This window comes from Watersipora subatra, chromosome 7 (genome assembly GCF_963576615.1).
Source record: "Watersipora subatra chromosome 7, tzWatSuba1.1, whole genome shotgun sequence".
In the NCBI taxonomy this organism is placed as follows: Eukaryota; Metazoa; Bryozoa; class Gymnolaemata; order Cheilostomatida; family Watersiporidae; genus Watersipora; species Watersipora subatra.
Window position 1 is genome coordinate 63,073,200 of NC_088714.1, and position 10,169 is coordinate 63,083,368.

A 10,169-nucleotide genomic window follows, 5' to 3' on the forward strand; every position below is an offset into this window, starting at 1 on the left:
ATACCAAATAACTGCAATGTGAAATTTGTTGCAAGTCAACCTTTAAGATGCACAACCTCAGTTTTTCTTGTACCAATATAGATTTTTGTCATTGAAAAAGATGAGGAGCCAGAAAGTGAAGAGCATTTTGGGCTATCAAAAAAAAAGCCTAACGATGAATAGTTACTTTTTCCTGCTACACAGTGACTTCCTTGATTGTCAGATGCCCATGATCTTAGTTGTGTGTGTAATATCGACTAATCTCATCTAAATAAACTAAAATAAACGCATTGCGAACTGTTGCATAATTTTTAATTGCATTTTTTAGCAAGTCATGGCAACAAGCCACACTTCAAAAGATTATTGAGCTGATTAAGCAAATCATTGTGGTCAATTGAGCCTCTGTTGGCATACTATTAGGTAATTAATAATAGTAATGGTTTATATCAGACATATTTTACAATCGTAAATCAACATCATTAAAACTCCCGGTGATACCATAGTTAGTTGGACGGCAGACTGCACCATGAGATAGTCACGGTGAAATTTTAATTTATTACTCACACCTATTCTATGCATTTTAACTTACTGGCTGCACCATGAACGCAACAGACAACTCTACAGGAGCTACAGTGCCTTATCAGACGGTAGCACTTGTCTCAAGTTACTTTATCTTAGTGACAATAGTCGGATTCCTTTTAAATTTACTGACTATCTTCACTTTAGCACTTGGAAGTAATATCAGCAAAGAAGTACATATTCAGCTCATCAACCTAGCAGTGGCAGATTTGACGATGGCAGCGCTATTTCCGTCTACAATGATGTCAGACAATATTTTATTCTTTTCTTTTCGTGGATCACTATCTTGGTGCGCAGTGTCATTTTTTGTTTCTGCATCTGCAGCTCATGCCAGTTTACTTTGCAATGCGGCAATAAGCTTGGAAAGGGTTGTTATTATATACTTTCCTTTCAAAGCTTCTGGCTACACAAAAACCAGAAAATACTTTGTTGTTGTTTTAATTTGGACATGCGCTGCAGTGCCTCAAATTCCAACAGCACGCCATAGTGTGCTAATGAACAGACCCGATGGTACTACTCGCTTCGAAATTGGAATAGTAAGGACCTTGAATTATTATCAGTGGTTAGAAGCTCTGCAGTCTATTATACCTACTGCTATAATCGTGACATTCTACACACTTGTGTTTGTGAAGTTGTGTGTAAGGAAGAAAAGCAAACTTGTGTTGAAGCATTCATCAAGTGTTGACAGCCAAAACATTGAGAAGGTTAGTAGGCTAGTAGCGTGAACTTTCTAGTTGATGTTTGCGTATATTCAGTATGTCCGATAGAACGAACCCCGTTTTGTTTTATTTTTTCTAAAGTTCTTTACTTTTTCATTGCATTTGAGCTATTATTAAAACAAGTGAAATGTTTTATTCAACAAATGAATTGTTTTTTAACTTATTGTCCCATTTAGTCACATACTTGCAAAAAATTTCAGATTTAAACCAAGTTGAAACTCATCCAAAAGTTTAGTTTATAATTCCAATGTTTAAATATTGACTAAAATTGTGTTCAGGTATAATTCTTGTGGGTTTTTCAAATTACTTTTAATTTTTGCTCATAAAAACTTTGGGTGTCCTCTAATAGTATCTCCCAATTTGTGTAAGCTTTGCTCATTGCAGTGTTCATGTATAATCATAACACATAAATCAGCCTTAATTATTTCATGACCTAAATTATTACAGATCAACAAAGACAGTTAAAAATATACCATCAGAATTAAGTTTTTTACACAAGTTTCATAAACAAAGCTGTTTTAAACGCTTACGTATGAAAGTAATACTTTAGATGGAACTATCAGAGCCTAGATAATTTGTACACTTACAAAAGCCTTTAACTAGTATTTGAAACAAGAAATCTATAAGGACATCTATCAGCTATTAGTAAAGTACTTCTAAAACTACATAAGTTGGTACTAAGTTCAAGTGTACACGAGAAAATATTATTTAGTTTATCACCTTGTAACTGAAAATCAAACAAGCATGATGAATCAATCAGGCGTTAAATGTTGAAGTTTTGTTGACAACTAATATTGGTTTTTTGCAGATAAAAAATTAGAATGCATTTAAAAGGCGCTGAATCACAATAGACTTTACTCATTGCAACGATAAGAATAGTTCATGCCATGCAAATCAGTGCCATTCACTACAATGATATAAATTATTAAAGATCAAACAGAGACCTTTCAAAGATATATCATCTAAATTACTTCCTTTACACAAGCCACGTACACAAATACATTTTAAACAGTTGCATACAAAAACAAGACTTTAGACAAAACTCTTACGGTTCAGCTGACTCATATATTTATGAAGAACTTATCTGGTGTTTGAATGAAAGAGAATATTGAATGAGGGAGATCTACATGTACTTGTATATGTAAAAACTTGAAGTTTTGCAATATACTTGGTTGAACTAATTCGACATAGGCCAGTACAGGCTGTAAACTTGTAAACTTTATCAGATGTTGGTTTCTCTTAACTTTTATTGTTTTTTTATATTTTAGGAGATGGGTATATGAACTTTTTAGATAAACTCTGTCTCTTTTTTACTCAACTTACGATGTAGTGATACATAGGGTGTTTACGAGTAACACATTTAATGCAATAAAAACACCTAATTTATATATATGAAGTTTCTAAGTCTGTCATTTGGTCTTTTTAGCTATAGATTATTAGTGTCTAGCAATGAAGAACCCGTGTTGCTAAATATTTGATCTCGGAACTTCTTGTTTACCAAGCAATAAACTAACCCGTTGAGCTGCATGCGTCAGAGTGGGTTCAATGGACGATATCAGTTGTTGTCTAGGTTAAAATTCACGTAGCACTCTGCGTTATGGCACAATGTCACTAAAGCTTGCTTTCATGCCTATTATTAAGATTAGCAATAGAATACTAGCTTACTCAAATTAGCTATTGGAAATGTTCTAGGCTAATGGCAAGTGAAAAGCAACTACATTACATACCACTGTTGATAAGCTCATTTTAATTCTTGTGCAACGCCGGAATTCAGCAAATATAATTAATTGGTCTTAATTAGTATATTTGCGCAGTACATACAGCAAAAAATATAACTAGGGATTTAGTAAACTTTCAGCGTAATAAATTTTTTTCAGAGCTTTCAGCAAAAACAATTTGTCAAGTTTGAGTATGTAAAAACGGAAAATCTGCCTGTTGGAAGCGGTAGAAAATAGTTACTAGTAGTTACTTTTGTAAATAGAAAGTTTTTATGTGAGATAGTGTCTATCCGTTTTATTGACTTAAGACAATGATCCGGTGATGCAGATTGGTTTTTTATCTATTTACAAAATACAATGTGGGTTACAAGCATCACCTTAAAATACTTCCAGTTATGAGAAACATTTTCATTTGAAAGCTAAATGACTCTGCCAAATAACTGTTTGGCTGCTACAGCTGCAACAAACAAGAGTTGTGAAGTACAGCAAGTGCAAGTTGTTAAAATGATATTGTGAAGGAAATATATAATAACCAATTAAATTTCCCACAAAAATTGACGAATTTTAGCATCTTTAGTTGCTAAGCGCGACACTAATATGACAGATCAGCAGGCTAGAGCATCTGACACTGAAAAGCTATAGTTACTCTTCAGCATTTATAAAAAAGCTGACAAGCCTTCTCTTTTGCACATAGTATATTTATTCACTAGTGAAGCGCAAAACTCAGCAACCAAAGGAATATTACTGCCTCTGTTTTAGGAATCAAGTGTCTAAAAAAGTTTTGTGATCAGCTTACTTGAATTCATATTTAACTAAATTAGAAGAAGATAATGTGTTTTTGTATGATCAATCTTGTTCATTTCATCAAAAATTTGACTTCTTTTTTATTGACAACTGCCTTGTTTAGCGAGTTAGTAGGCTTGACACTGCAATCTCTGTTTTCCTTTAAGGAAATAAAAAAGCAATCAGTTATATTTTTGTTCTCCCCTTTAGCTATATTTTTCCCTGTATTTGCATTCGATGTTATTACAATTGACAAATTTTAAAACATTGTGGTTTTGAGCTAACTGAAACGTTTAAAAAACTGCCAAAAGTCAAGTTGATCTCATTTAATTGGCAGGTGGTAATGTAACCGCTGCAACCAACTAAGGAGGATAATGTTTAGTTTCATTTACTTAAGCCGAAAAAGTTTGGCTTCACTTTTCAAAGGTAGTAACAGACATACCTGTGTCAGCAATATTGATCAGCAGTCTAAGTTAGTTGATGCATTCACTCACAAACTAAGTCGACTGTCACAAAAAGCGTTCAAAGGCTAATCTCATTAAGAGCACACAGTTCTAGTAGTTACCATTCCACTCTTGGAAATTTTGACCACTTTAATCGCCTTCCAATATTTTCTAGAATTTGCTAAGTTATCCAATATGCATTTGAAGCATTTATTTCCTACTGCTAAAAACTTGACAAAGCAACTCTCACGTAAATGCACAGCTGTCAGGCAACATTAAACTTGATGAATAATAACTTTGCTTTCAAAACATCAAATTCCATAACATGAAAAAGCAATATAAAATAGATGACACACTATAGAGCCATACGCCCACTTAGTAAGTCATTTTGCAACTAAGTTCTTATTATCAAAGAATTTATTTTGAATTAAAATTATCATATAGTTAGTACTTCAGGCTTGAAGTATTCAATAAAGAAATTTTTGAATTTAAGCGATTCTGAGTATATGTTTAAAGTATAAACCAAGTACATAACCATATACTAAGTATATATGCCATATAAAATGATAGTGTGACAACACCTGGATGCCTCTGCGCTAAAGCGCTACACTCGGCTGACAAGCAGATCATGTTTTCATAGAGCGCTCTATTGGAGCAATAGCTTTGTGAAGGCTTATATCTGCATATGTCTGCATATGTCTGCATATGTCTGCATATGTCTGCATATGCTTGCATATGTCTGCATACATGTATGTCTACATATGTCTGCATATGCCTGCATATGTCTGCATATGTCTGCATATGTCTGCATATCTCTACATATATCTGCATATCTCTGCTTATGTCTGCATATGTCCGCATAAGAAGAAACGGGAAGGCAAAACCTATGTTTACGCACGAGTTTGACATAAGGATAGTTTCCATGGCATATTGCGGGAGTGTTTCCTATTCTAACACTAGCACGAAATCACTGAATTGAATGTGACAGGGCTGTTTACAAATTAGATTAGCAGGACAAGGATTTGCATAATGAAATTGATTGCCATATAGAGGCGCTACTATGAAGGCCTAGACAGCCTATGTGGGGCACAGCATATTACGCTATCGTCATAGTATGGAAACTTAGTAATAGTATAACTCTCATAATAGTCCATGGCTTACTGCTTTTAATCCTAAGATATGGTTAAACCTGATTTGTAACAAAGCTATGACAATCAGTTGCAGGTGATGCTGGGTACGTGTCGACGCTTTTCTTTCTTTGGTGACCCTATTTTGTCGTGACCTGTTCTACGCTGTTCAACCACCACCTGAACTTGATTTATCTACACACAGCATCGATATCTTCATTCCAGATGCTGTTCTAGCCGCTATCACTAGCACCAACGCCTTTACTACTCCTGTTGTGTATTTTATTTTCAACAGACATTTTAGAGTAAGTTAAACAGTTTGGTTTACAAAGATGTACCGAATAATGGAGATTGAAAGCAATTAAAAAAAAAGAATTATGCAACTAAATTGTTGTGTTTGACAATGAAATAGCTGACGATATCTGCTTTTTAGTATTTTGCTATATTCTTTGAGTTCCTTTTGTTTTTCGTTGAGCCATCCATACAAATTTATATAAAAAAACTATTTGATTAAACAACATTTGGGTTATTTCCATGGCAATCTTCATGGAATGCAGACGCTATTAACTGAGAACTAATAGAAAACCACTGAGGTAAAATCATGCAAATGATATTTTGTTACATTAATGCAAACAACTAATAAAGCAGTTATAAAATTTGTTGATAAGAAAAGAAAATAGCTTTGGTTTTGGTAAAAGAATTTAATATAATTTACACAATCGCTCACTGATTCATGTAGTGAATAATACTATTGTCATATTTTTGTGTGAAAAAACAACTCAGTTGAACAACTTTTGAGAAAATATGTTGGTAGGTATTAAAAAAACTAAACAAATTAGTAAATTACTCTGCTCAATTTTAAATGGTAATATAACATTTGTCAAACAAACTTTTTCAATGCAAGTTCAATAATTTTTTTTTCGATAAGTTTAATTAAAATATACTTTCTACAAGACTTTGCGGTGAACCTTTATTAATGATTAGCTTTTTAAACACGGGCAAGTTGAGGTTAAATGAAAAATCCCATCAAATTTTTAGAGTTTCTAACGTCAATAATTACTTTTTAAAAAACTGATATACAATTTAAATCTAGTACAAAAGTTTTCAAAATAAGATCAAGCTCAAACTTATTACATGAATTTAAACTTTTTTACGACCATTTCAACATAAGAAGTTTACGTTAAAATTAAAATTTCCGTTAAAATTAAAATTTCTGCTACAATACTCAGCAAATTTTAACGCAGACTGCCTAAAAATTTCAGTTTTATTAGATTTTTGTAAGTAAGTACTGTATTTCGGCCTACAGTTCTTTTTAACACTTTCGGCTGCCATATGCACATATTTTGAGAATTTCCTAGCAATTGCCCAGCAACTTAGTTTTATTATGCGTTGACAATATAACCAGTGATCTTGAGTACTTTTATCACATTGACAGTGTATTTTGATGATTTTTTTATAAAGTATGCCTAAATTTGCAAAACTATTTTAAATCTTTGTTTGAGAATTTCCAACTCAAAAATGAAAATTTTCTTTTTCACATCAAATATTTAGTGTTATTATGGCTTCTTCCAGTACCCCCAAGTGAGAAAACAAAAATATAGGTATGTTGATGGCATTATAGCCAATTTAGGTTCAGATTTTAGTGGTGACACATATAATAAAAGTGTCAGTACTGGCTCTGATGATGGTGAAAGTAATAGTTTTGTGAGACGAACATTGCAGAGGAACGTTTTAGCTTCAGAGCAATCGTAACTTTACATAGCTTTAGCAATGTTTAAATCGTGTATACTTTGACTATTTTGCATAGCACTGTTTGTTAACATGTTGAAGCTCAAAATCTCAAAAAATATAGAAGCTTAAAATTTAGAAAGTCAGTGTTAGTGGTGGCAATAGTCAAAAGATATTGGAATAAATCTTTATGAAATTACATCTCGAATTTATGGAAAAGCTATAACAAGGATAACGAACTCTGAAATAGATAAAGGAATCCGATAGCTAGTATGTTAATAAAAGTGAAATTTAAATTGAAATGGTATAAAGAAATTAGTAAAAGGGTGAAATTTAAAAATTCAGTCATTATAATTAAATATAAAATGTTAAAAATCTTGATCACAAAAGATAAAATGTAAATACGTTGTTTTAGCTACATGTTCTAGTAGGTGTAACTCACTATTGCTATTAGAATTTTACATACGTACTGCACTGTTCACTTACTGTATTATTAAGAAAACCATTTTTTTCATGCGTCCTTTAAAAAAAGAAAGTAGAAATAAAAACCTGTTTATGTACTACTAATTTTGTTAGCTTCTTGTAAAAATTTGATTACAGTTTGTGTAACATAATGCACTCAATTCAGAAATACTTACTGTATCTAATAAAGGTATATGTTAATAAGCTTTTACTATTGGATTCTTATGCACATATTTGCATCCACAATTCAGTGGTTAAAACATGAAAATAAATCAGAAATTGATTATTTATGTAAATTAGTCGTTGAATGTAACAATTTTAAACATGTTAGCATTTCAACAACAAAAAAATAAATACTTTTTCAATAAAAAAGTAAAGTTTGTTATCTAAAATCTTTTTAGAACTTTTTAAGAATTTACATTTTATCGGTTTGAGTTTTATTGTGTTGCATCATATTTTATACCAGTGTTTAGTACTTGAGTTTGTTAAAGTTACTGAAACACCCTAAGATTATTTGCAGTTTTTACAGATGTAAGTTAATAAAAAGTTAAAGCAAACAAATGCATGATGAACGAAAAAAATATTTGTGATCACGAAGACCTGGAAGAACTATGATTAATTACAAATTTTGCTAATAAATGTTTAAATGTTTCCAACCTAAACTACTTTAATATAAGGTTTGGTCAAAATTGCTCTGTATTCAAATTTGAAATTCAAAAACTTGAATATGCAGCAGAATAAAAAATACGATATTTTTGAACTCATTTTTTGTTGATTCAAATTGAATCGTCTTAGTTTGACCCACAATTAACTCCAAGTGATAAAAGATACGGTTTGAAAACTATCTAAAAAATTTGTTACACTGGTAAGTTTATGGTTTCCTTTTGTCTGTTTCAGATGGATGTGAAAGAACTTTTCCAAAAGCTTTATTGCTACAATAAAGCAACTAAATGTTCTCAATCACTGGAAAGCCGAAACAGATGACATCTGGCAACTTTGCAACAACTATCATCTGAATATCCAACTAGACCATATTGTACATGTTAGGCAATGTCATAAATGAGCGAAAAAGTAATAATATAACAAAGTATTAAACAATCTTTAGTTTATATTTCCGTGCACATTAATTATTAAATGTTGTTATTTATGAACAAAGAAAAGAATATTTTTTGAAAAGTTTTATTCAATAAGAATACAAAGAAATTGGTGTTACTAGTGAACGTATATTGCAAATAAATGAGTAACTACATTTAGTGACATTTACAGATTTTGGTATTTCAATAAAAAGCACAACTGCTGAAGCAAAAGTCACTGTTTTAATTGTCAGAGTGTTGCAAACTGTTTAAGTTGACCGACAACAACTGTGAAATATGTGGCTCCCATTCTTTATCTGAAACAGTGGTTTTTGTTAAAATATTAAAATAATTACTTTGTTTGATACTTTGAGCTATTTTCCTTGCATTATTTTGTGAAAAAAACAAAAATGCACCTGCGCTAAGATTAATTTTTACAATAGAGTAAATCTCTAGAATTTTAGTGTTTTTCTTTTTTATATGCCGGGACAAACTAAAAATTGCTGCTCTGTAGCATGAATAGCCTCTCAAAATCAGTATATAGTAACAAAAAATATCTCATGAACAAAGTCTAACTACTGCATGTTGGCCAATCAGAGCATCAATATAGTGGATACTCGTGAAGGTTCCAAGTATTAATAGGGTGAACTTGTCATTAGACTTACATTGTAGTTATTTTGGGAGTTTTTTATTTGTAATGGTGTCAAATGCAGCAGCGAACATGTTGAAAGTGTTTTGCTCTGTCAAATAAAAACTGCTAGATAAACAAATTACTGTATAAACAATTTAAAGCCAAAAATAAATTTGCAGGTTATAAGTTTCTTGTTAGTATAGCAGTGGAAAGAAATTTATAGAAAACATATAAAAATCACTCTTGACAAGTAACATTCTACATCAAATTAAGTGGGCTTATAGAAGCGCTTGAGTAGGTCATCTACTGAGCATGCCCTTAGAAAATAAATACTCTAAATAGATACATTGAAAGGAATCAAATGGTTAACTATTGTGTTGTTTTCGGAAATTGATGTAGTTTTTGACAAGTGAATATGTTTGTGTCTTTGCAGTACAAAGCCATATCGTCAAATAGCATCATAGAGTTTTTCTTTGGTCTTCTATCTATCAAAAAAGAGCTTGCAAACAACCAAAACTATGATAACAGACATTTTATTCAATGTATTTGTACAAAATTATAGTTGGATTTTTTTGGTAAACCTATCAGAATTCGTTTGATTTGAACTCGGGATTCAGCATTTTTGACCAGCACAGTTACGCCTTCACCAAGGGAATAGCTTCCAGTGTTGATAATTATTACACCTTACAATCTATCTCAGTTAACTGAGTTGCTGAGTTAAATAAGTTGCTAGAAATAATGGAGAACACAGCTTTCTCAGTCCAAGTATGAACTTACGCAGTTTTTTTGAAGATTTTATTAGAAAGTAACGATATTTGTTCACCATTTGAAAATTATTTTGATGTTTGAAGTTATCTGATTATCAAATGTTTCAGATTAAGATGGTTAAACATTGATTTCAGTCAGAATTTTCAGAAAGTGAGTACA

General features: G+C 31.6%; 1 long non-coding RNA gene across 1 annotated transcript; it reads left to right on the plus strand.

The window, feature by feature from the left end:
• The first annotated feature begins 476 nt into the window (after positions 1-476).
• On the plus strand, positions 477-8,819 carry LOC137400254 (uncharacterized). Its single transcript, XR_010979241.1, has 3 exons — positions 477-519; positions 5,440-5,653; positions 8,436-8,819. It is a non-coding gene; the product is annotated as an uncharacterized lncRNA (long non-coding RNA).
• The last annotated feature ends 1,350 nt before the right edge of the window (positions 8,820-10,169 follow it).